Source organism: Notamacropus eugenii, chromosome 2, assembly GCF_028372415.1.
Source record: "Notamacropus eugenii isolate mMacEug1 chromosome 2, mMacEug1.pri_v2, whole genome shotgun sequence".
Taxonomy (NCBI): domain Eukaryota; kingdom Metazoa; phylum Chordata; class Mammalia; order Diprotodontia; family Macropodidae; genus Notamacropus; species Notamacropus eugenii.
In genome coordinates, this window is record NC_092873.1 from 312,223,365 (window position 1) to 312,245,379 (window position 22,015).

At 44.9% G+C, this 22,015-nt stretch overlaps 1 long non-coding RNA gene and 1 other non-coding gene across 2 annotated transcripts in view; one reads left to right on the forward strand and one right to left on the reverse strand.

Moving 5' to 3' along the window:
* Window positions 1-6,958: 6,958 nt before the first annotated feature.
* LOC140527805 (uncharacterized) overlaps window positions 6,959-22,015 on the forward strand; it is a 41,485-nt gene continuing 26,428 nt past the window's right edge. The window contains exon 1 of the long non-coding RNA XR_011974929.1: window positions 6,959-7,507. This is a non-coding gene — a long non-coding RNA (uncharacterized lncRNA). The remainder of the gene's footprint in view (window positions 7,508-22,015) is intronic.
* TRNAT-CGU (transfer RNA threonine (anticodon CGU)) lies at window positions 20,481-20,552 on the reverse strand. The gene has a single exon. It is a non-coding gene; the product is annotated as a tRNA-Thr (tRNA).

Sequence of the window (22,015 nt, forward strand, 5' to 3'; positions counted from 1 at the left end):
CTTGCAAGTCATTACATCTCCTTCCTGATGGAAGGTCCTCTTTGGGAAAGAAGGACAAAACACAACGTACGAAATGCTATATAGATAAACACCACAAAGAAAATACAATGGATGTGTGCTGGATTTGGAGTCTGGAAGATCAGAGTTCAAATCCTGCCTCAGATCCTTAATAGCTGTGTGATCCTGAGGCAAACCACTTGACCACTTTGTGCTTGTTTCCTCAACTATAAAATGGGGATAATAATAGTACTTACTTCCCAGAGTTGGTGAGAAAAGAAAGGCACCTTGCAAACCTTAAGGCACTCTAAAAATGCCAGTTATTATTCTAACACATTCATCCATATAAATGCTAGGTTATATCTATACAGTGCATTAAAGTTTACAAAGTACTTTATAGGCTCCCCCCCCCCCCCAACATGCTTATTTGCGGACTAGTTACTAATAGGGGGGAAAAAAAGCTTTCAGGGAGAAAATTGCCAGACATTTGGGAAGTAATTTATTGGAAACGACTACAGGAGCCAAGGGAGAAGTTATGCTATTTTACAGCTCATGAAGGTTAACTAGGCAATAACTAGCGCTACTGTTGGACCTAGCTTCAAGTCTACAATGCCTAATGTACTGTTCCCTCAGAATTGCAGCCGACTGACTACAGAATCGAAGCTCTCAGTGGCCTGGACGGGTTTTCTTGTTTATGTGTGGGGAGGGGAAGAGGGGAAGGCAGCCCATCCAGGCCCCCAAGGTACGCAGCACAGTTCCTCCTATCAGCCGGTATGCTTGCATTTGAATGGAGCCTGCTCCTTGTCAAAAGAAATTGCTGATTCTGTGGAGGGAGAGGGGAGTTTGCGGTGTGATTTTTTTTTTTAAGATACTCTGCGGCAAATTCAAAGACAGGAGAATGTGTCTAAGCTTGTTGAGACAAATCGGCCTCCTCCCTTCATGCAGTATTTTGACCTCAATTTTGAAATATACAGTGCACCTGTCTCTATGTGCAACCCCTCAGGAGCTTACCAGAATGCATCAATTTTGTGATAGGCTGTCCCTCAGTGCGGGAGGGAACATACAGTACTGCACGTAGGTGTGCCGGGATACTGCATCTACCTACGAATCACCAAGTATTTATTATGCACCTACTGTGTACCAGATGCAGTGCTAGATGAGAGATATAAAGACAAAAAGGTACCAGTTCTGCCCTCTAAAAGCTCCCATAGGCGTGTCTAGGAGAACCGCGGTGACATGCAAAGAACACTGGATTTAAGACTAAAGTCTGGGTTTGTCTAGAGCAAGGGAAGGGAACCTGTGGCCTCGAGGGTCTAGATTACTCTAGACTCTTCCATCCCACAACTGTGTGACCTTAATGCATTGCTTCTTTTTTTGTAATTTCCATTCTCCTCCATCCCCATAAAATGGGAATATCACTAGTACTACCCTCACCTTACACTGGATTTGCTTTAAGGATCAAAGAAAGATGACATAGTGTGGTACAGAGGGCTCCAAGTACCTGGGTTCAAATGCTGCCTCTACTATTTATGACCTGTGTGATCTTGGGCATCATATTGGGCTTTAGTTTTCCACTCTGTAAAATGAAAAGGTCGGATCAGATGCCTTAGCAGGACACAAATCGCTTCTAACATCTGTGTTCCTACAGAAGTGCTCTGTAAATGTATTATCAGTCTCTGCTACACTGAAGGTCTACAGATACAAAAGAAAAGCTCACATAAACTTAGAGTCCAGAAAATATGCTTTCCTCCTCTAACCCAATGGAAAAAGGAAAAAAAGTCCTTCAGGAAAATGAACTGATGCCGAGATGAAGAAAATGAACTGCTCTCCCTTCCTTTTTTTTTTCTTCTGAGGTGGAAGACTATGGGTGTGGAACCCTATACATAGGTACACACTGGTTTTAGTTTCAAAGGGCCTAGGTTCAAATTCTGCTTCTGATGCTTGCTACCTTGGACAATTATTTAAGTCTTTGAGTCTCAATTTTCTCATTTGTAAAAAACGAGAGGGACATTTTTTTTTTTAAGAGTTCAATAACTATTTCAATACACTTGCTTCCTTGGCAATCCTATGTATTTTATTTTATGCATTTGACAACATGTAGTCCATAGGCTTACACAGGCTACCAGAGTAGACCACAACACAAAGCTAGTTAAGAACCTCTGGACTAAATGACTTCTAAGGTCCTTTCTGTCTCACTTTCAGATATTTAGAGACTATGTGTGAGTTTTGCCAAATCACCACCGCTCCTTTTCCCCTCTTATTTTTGATATCTTTGTTACAAGTGAAGGTTCACTGGGTGGGTGAAAGGGGAAGAGATATATGTTTGGAAAGGATATATACATATATATATATATATATATATATATATATATATATATATATATATATATAGACACAAAAAGAAATTTTATCTGTGTTTAAAAATTTTTTGAGGATATAAACTGATCCCTCCTGACTAAGAAAATTCTCTTTAGGAACTACCATTTCAACTGTGTTAAAGGACTGAGGCTGGCCAAATATTTACCAACTCTTTCAGAAAGCCCCAAACACCAGCCCAACAGTATAATAAACTCCTGGCAAAAGTCATGATCAGTGGGAGAAAGGGTCAACCTGTTGCAACACAAAGCAGGCTCTTCTGCTGGACCTATGGTCAAAGCTCTTGGCCCCCCACCAAAGAGAGCTGGCTCTGCACGGAAGCCCCAGGAGGAGGGCCAAAGGTTCCAAAATAAAAACCAAACAGAGGCAGGTTATGCAAAGGGGATGGTGGCAGCTGGTTTGAAGCAAGTTCTGAAGGGCAGTTGCTACCAGTTATAACAAAGTCTTCCCCTCCAGGGTCTTCTACTTATTGTTATCTCCCAGTTGTTTGGGGTAGGGTGGGTGGGATGGGGAAGAGCTGAACCAAAGCCTCCCTGGGATCTTATTTGCCATTCAAACTTTGTGGGTTCAAATCTGATCCCTATTCATAGCCTTCTTTCTTTTCTTTGAAAGGAGGCAGAAGGATGGTTAGAAGGTCAGCAGGTTAGAATTTACTTAGGAGCTGACCAAATCTTTCTTAAGAGCTGGCAGATTACAGAGTCCAACTTGAATTTGGAAAGTCCCCCTTCAGGCTCTTGGGGTATATGTAATTAAAATACATACATTTTGCATACGCTTGGGGTGTATGCATGTAAAATATTCTCCCTGGCATTTTCCATCACCAATTTATTGGGGCTTGGGGTAGGGTGAATCAGTTTGTTTCCCCCTCCCTTTGGCAGACCAGACCTCATTCTATTCCACTGCCTAGACAGAGCACCCAATGCCATCCTTGGGCTGTGGGATAGTTAGTCCTGCAGCTGAATTGTGCTAAGGAAAACACAATAAGGAAACCCAATCCCTCACTTCCTCCAAGAAAACAACAGTAAGTCATTTCCTAAAAATCCTTAAGCTGTTAGCCAGCCCCAGACACCCAAAGTGGGAGAAGGGGGCAGGGGCGGAAAGAGTTTGTAGGAGAAAACTTTTAAAGACCAGACCCCACATCTCCACTTCCCTCAGCCCCCAGAGCTGCCTGAGTTGAGCCTGGGTACAAGACAGAGCCCAGTTCTGGAAATGATGATTTATGCTCAGGCACTCAGCCACCCACTGCCTCCTGCCTCCCCACCTCCCTTCAGAGTATGCAAAACATTTCCCTATGCCTCTTTTTCAGCATGCTCTCTCATTCCCCCTGCCCTGATATCTGTACCATTTTACCCAGGAAGGTTTATGGGCATTCCAAAAGTGACAACGCCCCAACACTACATACACTTTGGTGATTTCACTAAGTTTAAGAGAATGACTGGGGGAAGGAGGAGAAAACAAAGTTGGTGAGAGGGGGAGATGAGTATGAGTTCACAGGATCTCAGAAGTCATCTTACCTAATTCCCTCATTTGACAGATGGGGAAACTGAGGTTCCCTTAAGAGGGAACTTGTTCTTCTATCTGATGAAAATCAATAACAAAGACATTTCTCTTAATTAGGGGTAAATCCTCTAGCTGAATCTCCCACCACAGGATGTTTTTTAAGCCTCTCAAGGATTTTCACTTAGTTGAGGTGGTACAAATAATATCAAATGACCAAAGTAATGTGTCTCTCATCCATCACCTACTCGCAATAATTGTCATCATCTGTGAAATGGGCACAAATATGACTTACATTACCTACTCCATAGGGTTCTTGGGGAAAATATACCTTAACATACTATAGAAACATAAGCTATATTGCAAATACTGTTAGACAGTTCATGTGTTGGTTAGTTTTGCTGAAATGTCTTTTCCTTCACCTCCCCCACTTTCTTTGCTACAAGAGGCGGGGGAGGGTAGGGAGAAAGGGATATTTGGAAACAAAAGTGATGTAAAAACATGATAGCAGTCCATTAAAAATGTGAGTTCTTATTATGCGTAGATTACAAGCTCCTTGAGGACAGGCACTGTTTGATTTTTGTCTTTATTTCCCCAGTGCCTAGCCCCAGAGCTGGAATTTATAAAGGCTTGTTAATTGATTGAGTAGCCACATACTACTAGGATAACAGTTACAACGCTCTTCATTCTATTTCTAGAACTTAATTTAACTCTTTTGCTGATTAAGATATAAAGGCTTTAACAATTTTCTTCCTAAATAACGACTAAAAGACTAGTTTTGTTGGGACAGGAAAGGATTCCAAGGTAGGCTAGGGAACTCCAGCTGAGGTACTACCTCCACCCTCATAGCTGAACCCTATAGCTAACATAGTCTCAGAGAACTGCCCAGGGTGACAGGGCCAAAACAGATAAGACAGAGTCGGGACTTGGAGTTAGGGCTCCCTGACTCCAAGCCTGGTTTACAGTCCACTGAGTTCACTACCTCTTGATTACTAGCAGAGGAGAAAGAAAGTCTGAGGGAGCTTTCTCTAGGCTGATCCTTGACTGATGACTTCAGTTCCCCAGAAAATCACCTAAGGCTGAAATAAGCTTTACCATGAGGGACTTGGGAACTTCCTAATGGAAAAGCCCTCAGTGAGGGAAGACCAAGACTCCAAACACCATCATTTGTGTTCTGTCTCAGATATGTGGCTCTTTGAAGTAGAAGATGACATGGTGAAAACTCCTTTGAGGCTTTTCTTAAGGAGGAAAATATTCCAAAAAACTTCAAAAGAAGCCTGCCCAGACTCAGAAAGGAATGATTCCATGACTTTCTCTCATTCACTTTCCTTTGGACACCTCCTGATAATCTAGTAAGCGAAGTATAAATCAAAGGATTAGAGACTGGAAGTTTGAAGGCCCTTAGAATTGCAGCACATTTAGGGTTAGAGCTCATTTCACAGACTACAGTCCAGAGAGAGGGAAGTGATTTGCTCTAATACACCCACTTATTAAGTGAAAGAACTGGGATCTGAGTCCAGGACCTCTGATTCCAAGTTCAGTGAAAGTTTGGGGGTTGTACCTTGTTCCCTCCTTACTCACTTCTGGTTGAATAACCAGAAGTCACCTCTCTCAAGTAGATTATAAGGCCTCTTATCTCTTTTGGAAAAATGATTTTCATTTGAGTACTAGCAGCTTTGCTAGCTAGCAGCTCAACTTTTAAATAACAGAAAGATCTTCTATGTCTGTCTTTCACACTCCAATAGTTACCCCATGCCTTGAGACTCTTTGACAAAGTATGTGAAATTTATGAACCCCCCCAACACACATCTTATCTATATATGCAATATCTTAGCTCAACAGGAATCCACAGGGTTGGGGGGGGGAGGAGCAGAGGATGGATGGACTGCTTATGAAAAAAGAATAGCAAAGGACAAGAGTTGATTATAAAGAAGGGTGCAGCCATAGCTGAGAAGGCACACACATGCGCACACACACACACACACATGCCCAGCAGGACATCAGCAATATGCACATAGTAGGCACTTAATAAATGTTTACAGTCTGACAGAACACTGGACTTCAGTCCCCAGACTTGGATCTGTGCCTCAGTTATGCCCCTTACTAACTGTGTAACGTGGATCAAGTAGATTTCTCTCTCTGTACCTCAGTTTCCTTATCTGAAAATTGGGATAAGAGCAGCATACCTCACAAGATTGTTGATAAAATGAGAAAAAGTGCTATGGAAATTTCAACTGTTATAATTATTAAATGGGATTAATAATACCTCATGGGGACATTATGAAGCATGTTTCAGACTAGATGGTGATACAAAAGTGAACTACTACTGTTACCCACTACTAGGATAACAACCCATTGGAACTCCTTTCAACAGAAAGTTCTTCAAACCCTTTGAATGTGTGGAAAAACTCAGCTTCAAAGGAAGCCAGGGGGCTACTACCTCTTGTCTATGGGAAATGCCTGCTAAACCGCCCCAAACCCTGTAACTTTGTTTGTTTTCTTCCTTTCTAAAATGTTTCCTTCCTCTTCATCTGTCAAATTCTCCCCCTCTCTCTATCTCCAGAAGCCCTCACGTGCAGCATGTCCAGAATGAAACTTATTCTCGAGCTGGAGAAACTGAGGCAGCCCCACAAGACAAGATAGGGGTTGGGGACTGCCCCGGAGTGCCTCAAAATTAGAGCGGAGCCAGGCTCCTCAGACTGAATATTGTAACGAGTAGGCCTACTTCGATGGAATTTAGATTTGCCCCAAACACCACTAGGATGTCTTATATTTGGGGAGTTACATTAGCATGGAAGATTTGCTAGGTTCCCAGTCACTAGTATTACTCAAAGACCCTTAAGTTCTCCGAGTGTGGGGTGAAGGTTATACCGTCTCTCAATTAGTTAACCCCGACTAAGCTGCAAAAAATTACAGATCTGAAATCAATTCCCCCAATTCTTCTCTGTCCCACTCAGGCCCGAGAAGGTGACAGGCAGCCACCACGGATCCCCCACCCACCCAGGGTTGGAGGCTTGGAGTGGGAGAAAAAGATAGGGGAGGGGAGGGAAAGGAGGGAAGGGGGCGTAGGTCCTTGGGAACCGAGAACTGGGACTTTGTAGGCCAGTTGAATTGACACCCTCATCTCGCCCGCAAAGACCCAGTCCTCAACTCCCGTCCTCCCATGGAATCCAGGGGGTCGAGGGGAGAGGATCGAGTGCGACGGGGATCCAGAGGAGTGGCAGGCCGACTCCAGGCGAGGGTCCAGGGTCTCCCTCGCCACGCTGACCTTTAAGCACCCTTTGGCTTCGTAGCAGGGAGATTTCCTGTGAGTGCCCACAGCCCCGTCCTGCCCCGCCCCACCCCCACCGAAGAAAATACGCCCAAGAAACTGAAGGAGGCCCGGGTCCTGCCATGTGGGCCAGGCGAGGCTTCCAGGGACCTACATGACGGGGTCGTCACAGCGTTAAAGCAGGATGACTACCAATTTCCGCGGAGGCCAAGACACTCCGGACTTTCAAGGCGGGGGCTGCTCCCTCTTCCCCTCCCCGCGTGTTAGGGACAGCGAGTGAGGAAAACGAGGACAGAGCTTCTCACCCGTGGTGCAAATCTCCCCACTCCGCCTTTGCCTCCGAGCCTGCTCTCAGGAGTTAGCAAGGTGAGTAGCCCTCCGGCTTTCCAGAAACACCACGGGAAGGGAGGGGATGGGGGCTGAAAACTTTGCAAAAGGGCGATCAAAACGTTTAACCTGAGGGGTTGGGGGGGGCGGGGAAGAAAGCTCGGGTCTGTGGCCCTGGGCTCCACTCGTCGCGGTCCGTACGTGCCTGTTACCTGCCCTTGGCTCCGGCGCTGACTGCTCGGGTCCCGTCCCGTCGGACAGGGGCTCCCCTCCCGCAGGCCCGCCAGTCTGATAGCTGTCAGTCAAGCTCCGCTGCGGGGTGCATACGCCCAAGAGGGAGGGAAGAGAAAGGGGGAACATTCCCACTCCCCGCCGTGGTCTAGTCCCGCGGCTCCGACCCTCCGCAGCAATCGGGAAGTCTCCACTGCTACCCGGCTCCCCGAGGGGCGCCTCCGCCTTGCTGCTGGCGGGGCACATTAAGTACCTCCTCCCCTGGGGTGTTTCGGCCGAGCCCAGGCTGGTGAAGGGGAAGGGAGAAGGTGGAGGGCGGGGTGGAGGGAAGGAGGAGAGGTCCTTCGAAAGTTTGGAACTGGGCTGCTGGTGGGTCAGTTCTTCTCCTCGCCCCAGCGCGCTCTCCACCCGTCGGGGCTCCTCTCCGAGTCTGCGAGACTGACTCCACGTGTTGGTGACTCATTGGGCTCTCGGAGCTCCTGCTCCGGCCGGGGCTGACAACGCTGGCCCGCCCGCGCCTCCACCCCGGCGGGCGTCTCTCGCCTGAGCTGCTGGAGCTCCGCCCTCCTCCTCTTCCTCCCCGCTCCTCCTCCTCTCGGCCACTCCGCCCGCTTCTGCACCCTCTGCTCCCCCTGTTCTCTTCCCTCCTCTTGCCCCCTGCCTTACCTCTACCCACCCCTCCCCGCACACCCCTCTCTCGCCAGCTTCCCTCCCCACCCCCGTCCCGCTCCGCATCTGCGGGACTGGTGACATTGCGGCGGGGGGCTGCGAGGGGCTGGAAAAAGGGGCTTCTTCCCCTCCCCACCCCTCCTCTCCGCCTTTCCCCTCCCGGTTGCTGCCAGAGTTAGCACCGAAGATTTCCACCGGGACAGAAAGCGGTGGGATTTTAAAGCTTTTAAGTCATCCTCTCCTATAGTCGATTTTACAGTAATTTCCCCTTTTCCTCTTTCAGAACCGTCACGGTCGCTTCCCTCTCGCGATCTATGTCCTTCTCCCTGGACTAAGGAACGGGCTCGGGGGGCCCCCTGCTGGAAAACCGCTCCTCCCGCTCTCTTCTCCCCACCGCGGTTCTCCTTCGGCCGTAAACTTGCGTCTGGGTCTCCCCCACCTGTCGGCCTCCTCCGTTCTTTTTCAACAGTTGGAAGAGCCCCTCCAAACCCTGCGGATGGGGCTCGGTGCATTAACTCTTAGTTTTGTTTCCATCGCCGTCTTCCCAGTCTGTCTCTCTTCCACTCCACCCCTCCACGCCGCCCCGAATTGTGCCCTCCCTTCTCTTAAACATCGGGCTTCCTGGGAGAAGGTTGTGCGCGATCTCTTCTTTCTAACGTTGGACTCCGGGACTGGAGCATTGACCCAAGTGGAGCAAAGCGCCAGCCTCAGATGTGTACTTGGAATTGGGAAGGTGTGAGCAAGAAACACAGTATCCAGCTGGGCCTGGAGCTACTGCCCGCATTGTCTTTTCATTGTTAGGTTTCCAAACCCTAAGATGAGAGAGACTAACAGACAGAGACAGAGAATGAGAGAGAGAAGAGGAGACAGAGAGTGCGTGGAAGTGGGCGGCAGATAGGGCACCGCACTTGTAATCGGGAAACCCGGGTTTCCAACCCTCCCCCAGATACTTTGCTTAGCTTTGTGAGCCTGGGCAAATCACTTAACCTTTCTTGAGTTTTGTAATGTTTGTAAAATGATAGTGTTGGATCTCTTGGGTTCCTTTAGACCTGAATTTGTGATGGAAAGAAGGAAGGAAGGAAGAAAAGGAGGGAGGGAGAGAAAAGGGAGGGAGAGAGTAAGGAAGGAAGGTAGGGAGGGATGGGGAAGGAAGGATGAGGGAGGAAAGGAGGAAGACAAAAGGAGAAAAGAAGGAAAGGGAGAAAAAGATCAAAGAACCAGAGAGCAAGAAAAAAAGATTCACTAAGATTGTGATATTGCATCTCTTTGGAGGTTCCCTGGAGTTCAGGGAATCCTCCCCTTTTGTTTCTCTCTTCAAATCTGACAGACTCTTGGTAACTCTGAGACCCGACAGTGCTGGGGACCTGAGATCCTGGGGGGATGAAAGGGCAGGGATGTAATGGGCTTAACCCAGCTCTGATCCAGAAAGAATCATGAAGAAGATTAAGATTTGGTCTCCTGGAGTAAGAAATCTCCCTGCTATCCTCCGGCCACATCAAAGAAACTCCTCTGTTGGGGGGAGGGGAAGGGAAGGATGCCTAATCCCTTCGATGTAATCACAGCTAGGAAAAAGAACACTTTAGGAGCTTTGGAAAGTAGCAGGGGATGCAGAGATTCACAGGAGATAAATGAGCATGTCACCCACCTCATTTGGCCTGCTAGTCTCACAGCAGGAGATCAGGCATTGTAGTAAGGAAGCAAGAGTACCTGGTCTGCATTTCTCAAAGGAGAGTAAAGACAAAGTTGCATAGGGTCTTGAAATATCAGAGCTGGATGGACCACTGAAAACATTTCATCCAAGGGCCTCCCTTTTCAGATAACACATCTTCCTCGGAGAAGAAGCTCGCAGGCTTCCAGAAACCTCAAATGAATCCTGAATCTTGACTGATTCTGCTTGATGCTCCCCCACCTCCATTAGTCTGGGACAGAACCATCTTCTTAGCCCCCAAGACCCTAGAAAAAAAGACTCCCCCTCCTTTATTATTCCGGAGTTATTTCCTTGGTTTCAAACTAATCTACACTAACCTTGCAGATGCATCTTTTATAATAATCATAAGTTATAGACAAAATGACCCTTCCTTCATTCTTTGCAGAGGTGATGATGGTGGGGGGTGAAATAATGCATATATCACCAGACGTACTGGTTGGTTTTCATAGACAAACATGGAAGAGACTTCTGAGGTCATCAGATCTGACTCTCTCATTTTCCATTTGAGAAAACTGAGGCCCATAGAGGTGAAATGACTTACCCAAAGTTACACCAATAAGTGTCAGATTTTAGATCCGAACTCAGGTCTTTTGACTCCAAAGTCAATCCTGCCTTTGTATCTTGTGTTGTCCTGGGCTATTTTTCCATTTCTTTTAAAATCTTTGCTATATGAGATGGGTCCTTGGGTAAGGGAAGAAGAATGGATATATTTGATGATGTAGCTAAGAACCTAAAAGGCCACTTATTTCATCTAGGTCACACAAATAATGTCTCTAGTGGGATTTGAATTCAGGTCCTCTGACTCCAGTCAGAACTCCTTCCATTGGACCATACTATCAATAAAGATTAGATTGAAAAGAAAAACAAATTTGGACAAGGCCAATGTGAGATTTTGTTTTGCTTGACTGTGCGTATTTGTTACAAGCGTGTTTTGTTTTCAGTTGGGGGCAGGTGAGAGGAAGAAAAAAGTAGATTTTTTGGTTATTGAAGAAAAGCCATTACAAGATGGCAGAGGAGCTTATAAAGAATATAGAGCAAATAATAACAACAGCAACTCTTTCTGTTTCTCCAGCAATTTCCTCACAGGCAGGTAATGCAAATATTGTTATCTTGACTTTATACCACCTGCATTTCTTCACATAATTACCAGAGTTCCTATCCAGTTCCCATCTCAGAAAGCACTAATCTCTCCAATGCCCATTTTCTTCTTGATTCAGACACAGGCCCTTGCATCTTCTCATCGTCTCCTGGTTTTCTGCTATAATCACACTCCCTTACCCATTCTTATGGGCTGATAGTTAGTCCTGCCTCTGAGATTGGTGGCTCAATGGGTGGCACCTAGGTCCAGTGTCACTTAAGGTACAGATGTGTCTTTGTTCATTTTCTATAAGCCCTCTCTCTCTCTCTCTCTCTCTCTCTCTCTCTCTCTCTCTCTTTCTCTCTCTCTCTCTTTCATTTCCATGAGGTCTTTTTTCTCAGTTGCCTGCTGGGAGCCTCAATTTTGATAAACTTATTCCTAGAAATCAGATAATTGACATTCTCCCCTAAAGTCAAGTGTCTGTTCAATGGAGTGATTGTTGCATCCAACAAAGGGATGATCCACATTTGGCCAACAACTCACTTTCAAAGATACTGCCCCCACCCCGGTGAATCCTCTGAATGAGATATAATACTGTGTCCAAATGAGCAGTTCCAGAACAACAACAACAACAATAAAAGACTTGTTCACCTAAAATTGCTCCTTAAAGAAATAAACAACTTTAACAGCTAGAGGAATATTCAGTGCTCATGGGTAGGCTGTGCCAGTAAGATAAAAATCACAGTACTTCCAAAGTTACTTTCTACTTTTTATGTTATACCAATCAAATGACCAGGGGGATGTTTTTTATAGAACTTGATAAAATAATAACAAAATTAATTTGTAAAAAAAGGAAAAGACCTGGAATCTTAAGGGAAATGATGAAAAGAAATAGGGATGAAAGGAGAATAGCACTTCCAGACCTCAAATTATAGTATTGAGCATCGGTAATCAAAACTATATGGTGTTGGTTGAAAAATAGATAGATAAATGGAAAACATAGAGGAGAATTAGAAACAATGAAATTCAATAATTCAGTGTTTGATAAAGTGGAAAACACAAATTAGGAAAAATGTATTTGGTAAAAACTGCTGGGAAAACTAGAAATCAGTCTCACAGAAAACTGGAAACCTGTCTGGATTAGACAAATACCTTACACAATATTTCTCAATATGTTCTAAATGAACCTAATCACTATTAAAAAATTGGAAGACAAACAGATGACACACCTCTCACAGAGATATAGGAGATGTATTCTTAACCAAATAAAAGCTAGAATTAAGCATAAAAGATACCATGACTAACTTTGATTACATGAAAGCCATGACAACTTTCAGTGCATCTAAGATAAGAGATGTGGTCAAATAGGGAAAAGAAATCTGTATCAAATTTCTCTGGTAGAGATTTGGAATCCAAGATATATAGACAATGTATGTGCACATAGATAAATAGAGATAGTCTTCCTCTTGTACATTTGATTCATTCATGCAACAAACATTTATTGGGGGACTACTGTGTGGCAGGGGATCAAGATACAAAGATGAAAGAAAAGGACACAACAAAAAACCCCACAACAGTATTTGCTCTCAAGCAGCCTACATTCCTTTGAGGAAAAATAATGTATATACACAAAAATAAATACAACTGGACTTTTAGTTTGTTTGAACCTGTGATTTCATCAGTGCAAAGGATGCTCTCCCCCAATCAATAACTGCTCTGTAACTTACAGTCATAGAGTAACAACCCCTGAGTCATCATGGCTGGAAACGTTTCTCCCAAGTCTCAATGTGGCTATTTGGAATAAACTGGGAAGAAAGTCCTGTGGGACACTACAAATTACCTGGGATCCCACATCCTGTATGTGTCAGACCTAGCTCTTAAACCTAGGTCTTCATGGAGGCCATTAGAAGTAAAACAAAAACAAAAACAAACTACAGATGATAAATTCAAAATAATATGAATTTAGAGTGGCACTGATAAATACTGGGGGAATCTTGAAAGGAAGTTGAGGGTTTCAAGAGGTGGAGATGGGGGGGGCATTCAAGATGTGGTAAGGAGACAGTCTGTACAAATGCATAGAGAATGTGGAATATTGTGGACACTAAGTAAGCCAATTTCACCAGAATTTAGAGTATAGGAAAGTAAATAGTATACAAGAAGACTGAAAAGGCTGTTCATAGCAGCCTTCCTAGGGCTATTCCCCTCCTCCCCCACCCCAACTCACACTTATATCTACAGTTTTGGTCCCAGAGAAGCTCTTTATTACTCTCAGGGTTCTAGGGATAAGCCACAAGAGCTATACTTCTAGTTCAGTTGCTTATGAGCCCCTACCAGTGTTTTTTTCCATTAACAATTGTCCAGACAAATATTATTAGCTTTTAGAAAAGGTATTTACTGAGATAAAGTAATAATAGTTGGTACAAAACATTTCCTTCAAAGTCTGGGGCACCGTCTCCCACAAATTCAAACAGAGTTGTGGGTATAGTGAGCACTAATAAGACATAATGGTGGGAAGGCACCCGTGGAGATAACGTGTAGCAAAGGGTTTCTTCCAACTTCAGTCTTTCCTTCCTTTGCGGAGTTTTCATTAAGTTCACTTTGAGGCATGATGTCAGTGACTTGGAGAGCCATTCTTAGGCTGAGCTAGGCTGATTCCTACCAGGTCATGGCACCTCTGTTGACTAATCCACTGCTGCTGGGCCAGGTTTCTCCACTTCTCTTGGTACTCTCCCTGACTTCTATGAAGATCAAGACCTGGCAATACTCTAAGATCACTGCCTGAGCATATGCATCTCAAGGTTGCTGCCCAGTCACCTATCAGGGAAGCTCATAGTCATAGCAGTCAGGTGAGAGGCAGGGAAGCCTTTTTTCCTAATAGGTTCCAGGGAGGCAATTCAAAGTATTCCTGCCTCCTTAAAGCTGCAGAGGAAAGGGGAATGAAGAAAGGACGTGCTGCCCTTTTTTATATCCACTCAGCTCCAGTCCAGAGACCTGAGTTACCAGTTCTTCCAGCTTTGTGGCCAATTTATGTCATCACAGAGCAACAAAACCCCGAAGTCATCACAGCTGGGAACAAGACTCCCCCAAGTTTCCATGTGGTTTCTTGAATTAAAACCAGCTAGAAAATACCTGCTCATGCTCCAAAGATTGGCCCTCATTGGCTAGTCTACCATCACTTAGGGAGCCCAAAGCCATGTTGTAAAGCTCTTTAAATACGAAACAGGAGTTTGCATTTGATCCTAGAGGCCAAAAGAAACTATATTAGTTTCCCAAGCAGAGAAGTAACACAGTACCACTTTGACAAAGCATGTGGAGGATGTTTCAGAGAGAACAGATATGGAGACACAAGATTTTCATGAGGATCAAATATAATAATGTATTAAAAGTGATTTGTTAAACCTTTCAGAGCTACACCAAAGTCCATTAAAAATTCTTGCAACCAGAAAAGCCTAGAAAGACTTTTATGAATTGATGCAAAGTGAAATGAGCAGAACCAGGAAAAGATTACACACAGTATCAGCAATATTATAAGGGGATCAACTATGAATGACTCAGCACTTCTTAGCAACACAATGATCCAAGACAAATACAAAAAAATTATGAAGGAAAATGCTATCCATATCCAAATAAAGAACTGATGGACTCTGAATGCAGACTGAAGCATATTTTTTTACTTATTTTATTCTTCTTGTGTTTTTTCTTTTGATTTGTTTCTCCTTCTACAACTGTGACAAATATGGAAATATGTTTTACATGATAGCACATGCATAAATTACATCAAACTGCCTGCCACTTTCAGAAAAGGAGAGGAGAGGGAGGAAGAAAAATTTGGAACTCAAAATCTTATAAAAAGAATGCTAAAAATTTTCATGACATGTAACTGGGGGAAAAAATAAAATACTATTTTTTTTAAAAAGTGATTTGTTAAACCTTACAGCACTATACAAAAGTCCATTAAAAAAATTTCTTACATAGAAATACTCTGAGACCAACAACGTTATTTAACCAATCATTGTCCTTTGGCATTTTAAGCCTTTCACAATCTGGCTCCACTCTGTCTTTCTAGTCCTGTTTCATACCCTATATTCCTGCCGAACTGGCCCACCAGCCATTTTCAATGTATAATATCCAAATCCCACTTCTCCCTTATCATAGGCTTGGGATATTCTCTCTCCTTGTCTTGTAATCCTTAGTTCTCTTTAAGGCTCAACTCAAGTACCACTCCTTAAGAATACGAAACCTTTCCCAATTCCCTGCCCCCATTAGTAAATGATGCTCTTCATTACAGAACATTTATTTTTACATATACTGTATCTCCTGAGTAGAATGCAAGATCCTCGAAGTGACAGACATTTAGTTTTGTCTTTATGTATTAAGTGTCTGGCACAATGTCCAGCACATATAGGCATTTTATAAATGTTTATTGGATTGAATTCAATTGTCATTGTTTTTGATTCCAAATATCATATATCTATATCTCTCTCTATATATTATATGTATATACACACACATACATATCTGTATATATACACATACATATATACATGACAATACGTAAATGCACAATATATATACATAGCAGTATGTATACACAAACACATACATAAACAATAGAAGTCTTCCCCTTATATATTTGATTTGTTCATTGAGAAAACATTTATTAAGGTCCTTATGTATGTGTGTGTGGGGAGGCAGCTACAAATTGGAAAGAAAAGGAAACAGTCCCTTCCCAGAAGGAATTACACTCTACTCAAGGGAAAGAGCATGTGCACAGTTCAGTAAATGCAAAGTTAATACAAAGTAACTTAGGGGGAGGGGAGCAGATCACTAGGACCTGGGAGGTCAGGATTATCTAACTGTAGGAGGTAGCTTTTGACTTGACTTTTGAAGGAAGCTAGGGATGCTACCAGGTGGAGATGAGGAGAGAATGCATTCTAGGTGTGGAGAACATCCAGCATCCTGTGTAAAGAATAAGCAGTCTAGTTTGGCTGGACCATAGCATGTGTGAAAACTGGAGGAGAAGAGAACAAGAAGATTATGGTGGGCTTTAAATGGCAAATAAAGAAGTTTTCATTTTATCCTCTAGTCAAAAGTCCTACAGCTTTTTGAGCAGGGGAGTGATATGGTCAGTCTGGTATTTTGGGAGCATCAATTCAATATCAACCTCTTGAAGGTTGGTTTGCAGGAAGACTATTATCCACATCCAGCAAATTGGTGATGATGACTTAATGAGACTTGGAGAGAGAGAGAGAGAGAGAGAGAGAGAGAGAGAGAGAGAGAGAGAGAGAGAGAGAGAGAGAGAGAGAGAGAGAGAATAGATTATTCACCCTATGGACAATACAAAAAATTAGTTTTGAAAATTTACAGTGGCCCATAAAGAGTCGATAAGATTCCTCTTTCCCTTGAGCAAGTTCTACTCCCTCACCCCGACTACTTCCTAGACCAATGTGGGCAATTATTCTTATAGTACAACTTTGAAGTATTGGACTTCCATGGAGTCCAATACATTTGAAGAGATTAAACATTCAACCCCCCCATCCCCACCCCTTAACATTCTGGCAAATCCTATTTTGATCCCAGGACCAAAACAGATTTCCAGTCTTATGCCATTACCCTGAGGGTTTGTATCCCCACCCCAGAAGGTAAACATACTGGTTATTTGCTAAACTGGAAAACCCCATTCGACCTATACAGTAGGATTGTAATAGCAAAGCAGAAAGTCCGGGTTTTTGGGTCCCTTGAAGTGTGGCTATAGTTCTTAAATGTTCCTCTCAGCTCCTAGAATTACATATGTAATGTAATTCTCTTTCCACAGAGATTGGTGCTGTCCAATAACTTCACTACTCTCTCTTTAACCATACCACAACTATTCTAGTGCAAGCCCACATCCATCACCACTTACCCACTTTAGTACATTGGTCTCCTAATTACTCTCCTACTCTCCAGTCTTTCTCTTTTCCAAACACCACACAGCTGCCAAATTGATATTCCTAAAGCATATGTCTAAACATGTATGTCACTCTTACTCAAAAAGCTTCAATGACTTCTTATTGTTTCTAGGATAAAATACGCACTCAGGCATTTAATATTTAAAGTCACTTACAATTTATCTCCAGTCTATTTCTCCAGAGAAATACATGATTTCTTCTTACACAATCGATCCTGAACCAAACTGTCCTATTTGCTATTTTTTTAAATACATATTTCCTTTCTTTTTTACTTTGCACTTTTACTTTGGTCTTTACTTTGTTCTTTTACTTTACTTTTTGCTTTTACTTTACTCTCCCCAGTTCCTACAACTCTCCTTCCTCATTCCCACTTCCTGGGACCCATGAGATCCTTCAAGGCTCAGCTCAAGTGATAACTCCTTCAAGAGACCTTCCTTCACTTCCATTTGAACTGTCTTAGGAAGATTTTGAGGATCACCTGGCAGGATAAGGTATCAGACGCTGAAGTCCTTGTTGCAATTGAACTGCCAAGCATTTAAACTATGTTTCAGAGAGCACAACTCCAATGGGCTGGTCACATTGTTCAAATGCAAAATATAGGCTTGCAAAAAAACTATTTTATGGAGAACTCACATGGGGTAGGTGATCACATGGTGGTCAGAAGAAGTTATACAAGAACACTCTCAAGGTCTCTCTCAAGAACTTTGGATTTGACTGTGCAACATGGGAGACACTGACACAGGACTGCTCAACATGGTGTGCCCATATCAGAAAGTGTGCTATGAGCAAAGCAGAATTGAGACAGCACAAAGTAAACATAAGACTCACAAATCTGGAGTAACCACCCCAAGTATTCACCCAGATTATCTGTGCCCAACCTGTGGTAGAGCATTCCGATCTCATATTGGCCTGATCAGCCACCGTGGACACACTGAAATTTCACTTTATCATGGTGATGTCATTTTGGTCCTATTCGAGAATGAAGGACAACAACAACCATTTATTTGTTTGTGTTCCATATCTATTTATTTGTGAGGTTGTATTCCTTCAGTAGAATGCAAGCTACTTGTGGACAAAGTCACTGGATTTTCTAGCACTAAGCCTAATAATTAGCATGCAGTAGACATTTGGGAAACATTTCTTGATTTGTTGATTTGACTGATGATTAGACACTATTTCTCTCTCAAATTTGAGGTTGCTAGGGAGATATTATGAAGCTAGTGTGGTCCAGGAAATTCCCCTTTGCAGGCTAGAGGCTGGATTCTGTCTTTTGCCTTTCTTTGTGTAACACTGAGTCTATCACATAGTAGACATTTAACAAATGCTTTTTGACCTGACTTGACTCTGGCTTTTCTTTCAGTTTTCCTTAATTTTGTTTTGTTTTACTTTGGAGAAGATATTCCCATTCTGTGGGACTCCACCCCTGGGGAGCGTCTATCTTTTGGAAGACAGGGTTGGTGTGGAAAGAGATCAAGGGGTATTTGCAAGGGTTGAGGAAATTCATATTAGAATCCTGAAATAAGCAAACATACCTCCAATGGACTGAATAAACATCGTGTGGTATTATAATTTCTCAAATCTAGGCGGTAGTTATTGTAGATAATAAAAGACAAATTCACTTATAATCATTATTGAATTCCCTGTAGCTTTCTTTCAGCACAACTTTTTCTCAGTCAACAGATATTATCATAATAATGGCACTTTTCCAAAGACCACTTGGAAAATGATGAGAGCAAGATGATGATAATTGATAATAAGGATATTTATTATATATCGTAATATAACAAAACAGTTATACAATATATTTATAATGACATTGTATAATACTATATTATATTATATTTACATATATTATTCATATAATCTCTTTAAGACTTGCAAAACACTTCCTTAATAACAATCCTATGAGCCAAATAGTGCAATTATAATTGTCCTCATTTAATAGATAAGAAAATTTAGGCTTAGGGAGGGACAGCTACAAATGGATATGCATGAAAGATGTCAGAGATTGCTTTACTTTGAAAAGGAGGGCCCCCTCACACAAGAAAAAGTTGGGAATCTCCACTTTAGCCCTCCCATGAGGGGCTAATGCTTCTTATAACAAGAGCACCTGTGGTTTATTTCCAAACCTGAACCAAGGTAGGAAGGAGTACCCAACAACCCCAGGTCCTTGGGCGCCTGCAAAACAACCCATTAGGATCTGGTTATGCTCTTGGGGGAAAAAAAACTGCTTGCGCACTGGGAATGGTGACTTTTTATTCAAGGATATTTCTGGAGGGGTCCCCCTGTGGGAAGTAAGACTGTACCAAGCAAACCTAGGTCCAAGATTGCATGCCGCCTTCTCCGCCCCCCAGACGGAGTCAATCCTAGAGTACTGGACTTGGTGTCAGAAAAACCTCCCCTCCCCATTCTTTGTAAAGGTGGGGAACTAAGGGTGTGGAATACTCCATAGAATTCAGTCTGTTGGTATGTTGCTTAGGAAATGGAAACTGCGACAAAAACAACACAAACCGAACGCTTTGACATCCCAGTGGGCAAACCTGCCCGCCAAGAAGCCTCACCTTTTCTTTGCAGATGGGGGTGGGGGGTAGACGTGGAAGTGGAATACTGTATCGCCAGACTTTGTTACTATGTTGCATAGTTTTCCTGAACTTTTTTCTTTGGCTCTCTGGAAGGCGTTGGGGAGGAGAGATAGTGAAACGTGTAGGCGATATCAAAACAAAAGATATTTATTGAAATGGATTTTCAAAAGGAAACTAGAAGTAGAGGGAAAAAAAAGAAAAAAATCGCCCCCTCGGAAGACGCAGCCACGCGCCCCGCAATGGAGCCCCAGCTGAAGAAAGTGAGCTCGTTCCCCAGTCCCGCATGTCCGCGCCCCCTTATGGCTGACCAGGCTCTCACCAGCCTCCAGGGGGCCGCACCGCAGCTGGGCACAGCTGAATAGCTGCCGGAGGAGCCCCAGGGGGTGAAGGATTCCTCCCCTGCGACCTCCCGGATGGTGGAGACAGACTGTAGAGTCCGCGGGTCCCTAAACTGCCCCTGAGGTCAGCAGCGACTGTTACGTGCCTGCGGAAAGGGTAGGTGGAGGGGAACACAATCTCCCCCCCACCCCATTTTAGCCTTCCTAAGGGGTGCGTGCCTCCTAAAACCTGTCGCGGTCTCAAGCCCTTTCAAATTCCGCCAGGTCCACAGGTACTAGACCCACCCTAGGCCTTGACCGCTGGCAAGGTCTGCCCGCGATGCCACTCATGGGACAAGGGTGTGGGGGGGTTGATATTGGGGGACCGCAGGAGAGCAAACGTGTAAAATAACTAAAAACACGCCCTGGCTAGGAGGGCCGGGAGCCGAAGAAGGCCAGGCTACGGCCCCCCACGCCGCAGGCACGGACGGGGTTCGAACCCGCGATCTTCGGTTTACGAGACCGACGCCTTACCACTTGGCCACCGCGCCTGACAGGATTGCAGCAGACGAAAGTAGTCAGTGGAAGGCAGGCGGGGCTGCTGAGGCTGGCCCGGGCCTCTCCCGGCCGCTGGCCCTACCTCTGCCCCGACCCGATGCCCAGCTCGGGCTTCCCCTGGGGCGCGCGCTCAGCAGCAATCCCTGGGGCTTGGGAAAAGCCGGCCAGCGCTTCGAGGCTGCCCCTCTGCCCCCGGGGGCGCCGTCCCGGGGTCCTGGCAGGGTCCAGGAAGCCCCCCGGGGCTGCGGGGAGCGGTCTGGGCGCGAGGGCCCACCTTGGCTCTGCCGAAGAGTTCCCCACACACGCGCCTCCCCCGTCAGTCCCTGGGATGCCCCTGCCACGCAGGAGCCTTCACACAGCCAAAATCCCCCTCAATATCCCGGGACCATCCAGCTGCAGCCCCCGCGGTCCTCCATTCTCCTCTTCCCCCGGCAGCCCCCGCAATTTCAAGGAACGAAAGGCGCTCCCCTCTCTCCCCGCGGGCTTGTGCGAGTGCCCTCCTTCCCACGAGCGGGAGGAGCCACCAGGAGGCAGTAGATGGATGCATTCGTGCATGGGGTGCATACGTGCATGTCTACATGCAAAGTGTTTGTGTCCCTCCCACCCCCTGCCTCCAGCAGGTCATCTCCCCCACCTCCGCCCCGGCCTCAGCTTGACAGAGGAGCGCGCGGGATGCCCAGTGCCCCCCTCCTCCCCGCACACACAGCAGGGGACAAAAGCAAGGCGCACTCGGGGCAGGGGGTGGGGGAGAAGGTCTCTGCGGCTCCCCTGCACCTGGAGCTGGGGATGGTCTAAGGGGAAGAGGGTAGTAGAGACGCTTGAGGGTAGAGAAGCAAGTAGGATCCCCCCAGAGGTTAGCGGTAGCGTCCAGGGCTTAAAACCCAGGCCCCCCTGTTAGCGCCCGCCTCCCTGCACTGGCGTGACCAGATCCGAGAGTCTGCTCTAGCAGAAAGGCCAGCGCTCGGGAAGCGCAGAACTCGCCATCCAAGATCAGAGTCCGGGCCTAGTGGCCACGAGCCCAGGGTGTCTGAATAAAGTTCTAGATGCATCTTGTGGTTCCGCCTCCTTCTCTGTAAAAAGAGGGTCTCATATGCACACTAGTCCGGGACTATTGAGAGTCACAAAAGAGAAGATGCGTTTCCAGCCGTTTGACAGTTTAAGTGAAATGAGTTATGAAATGAGTTACACGTGGTAGGGAGGTGTGGGTCTCATTTCCGGGGGTGAACTTTTTGGTAAGTCTATTGTGTTTGTGACCGCATTGGAGGTCTTATTGACCCAGATACTGGAGTGGTTTGTCATTTTCTGCACCAGCTCTTTCTACAGAAGAGGAAACTGAGTCACATAGGATTAAGTGACTGACTTGCTCTAATGTCTGAGGTTGGATTTGAACCCAAGTCTAGCCTGACTCCAAGCCCAGCGCTCTACCCACCGTGCCACCTAACTGCCAGTTTATCTC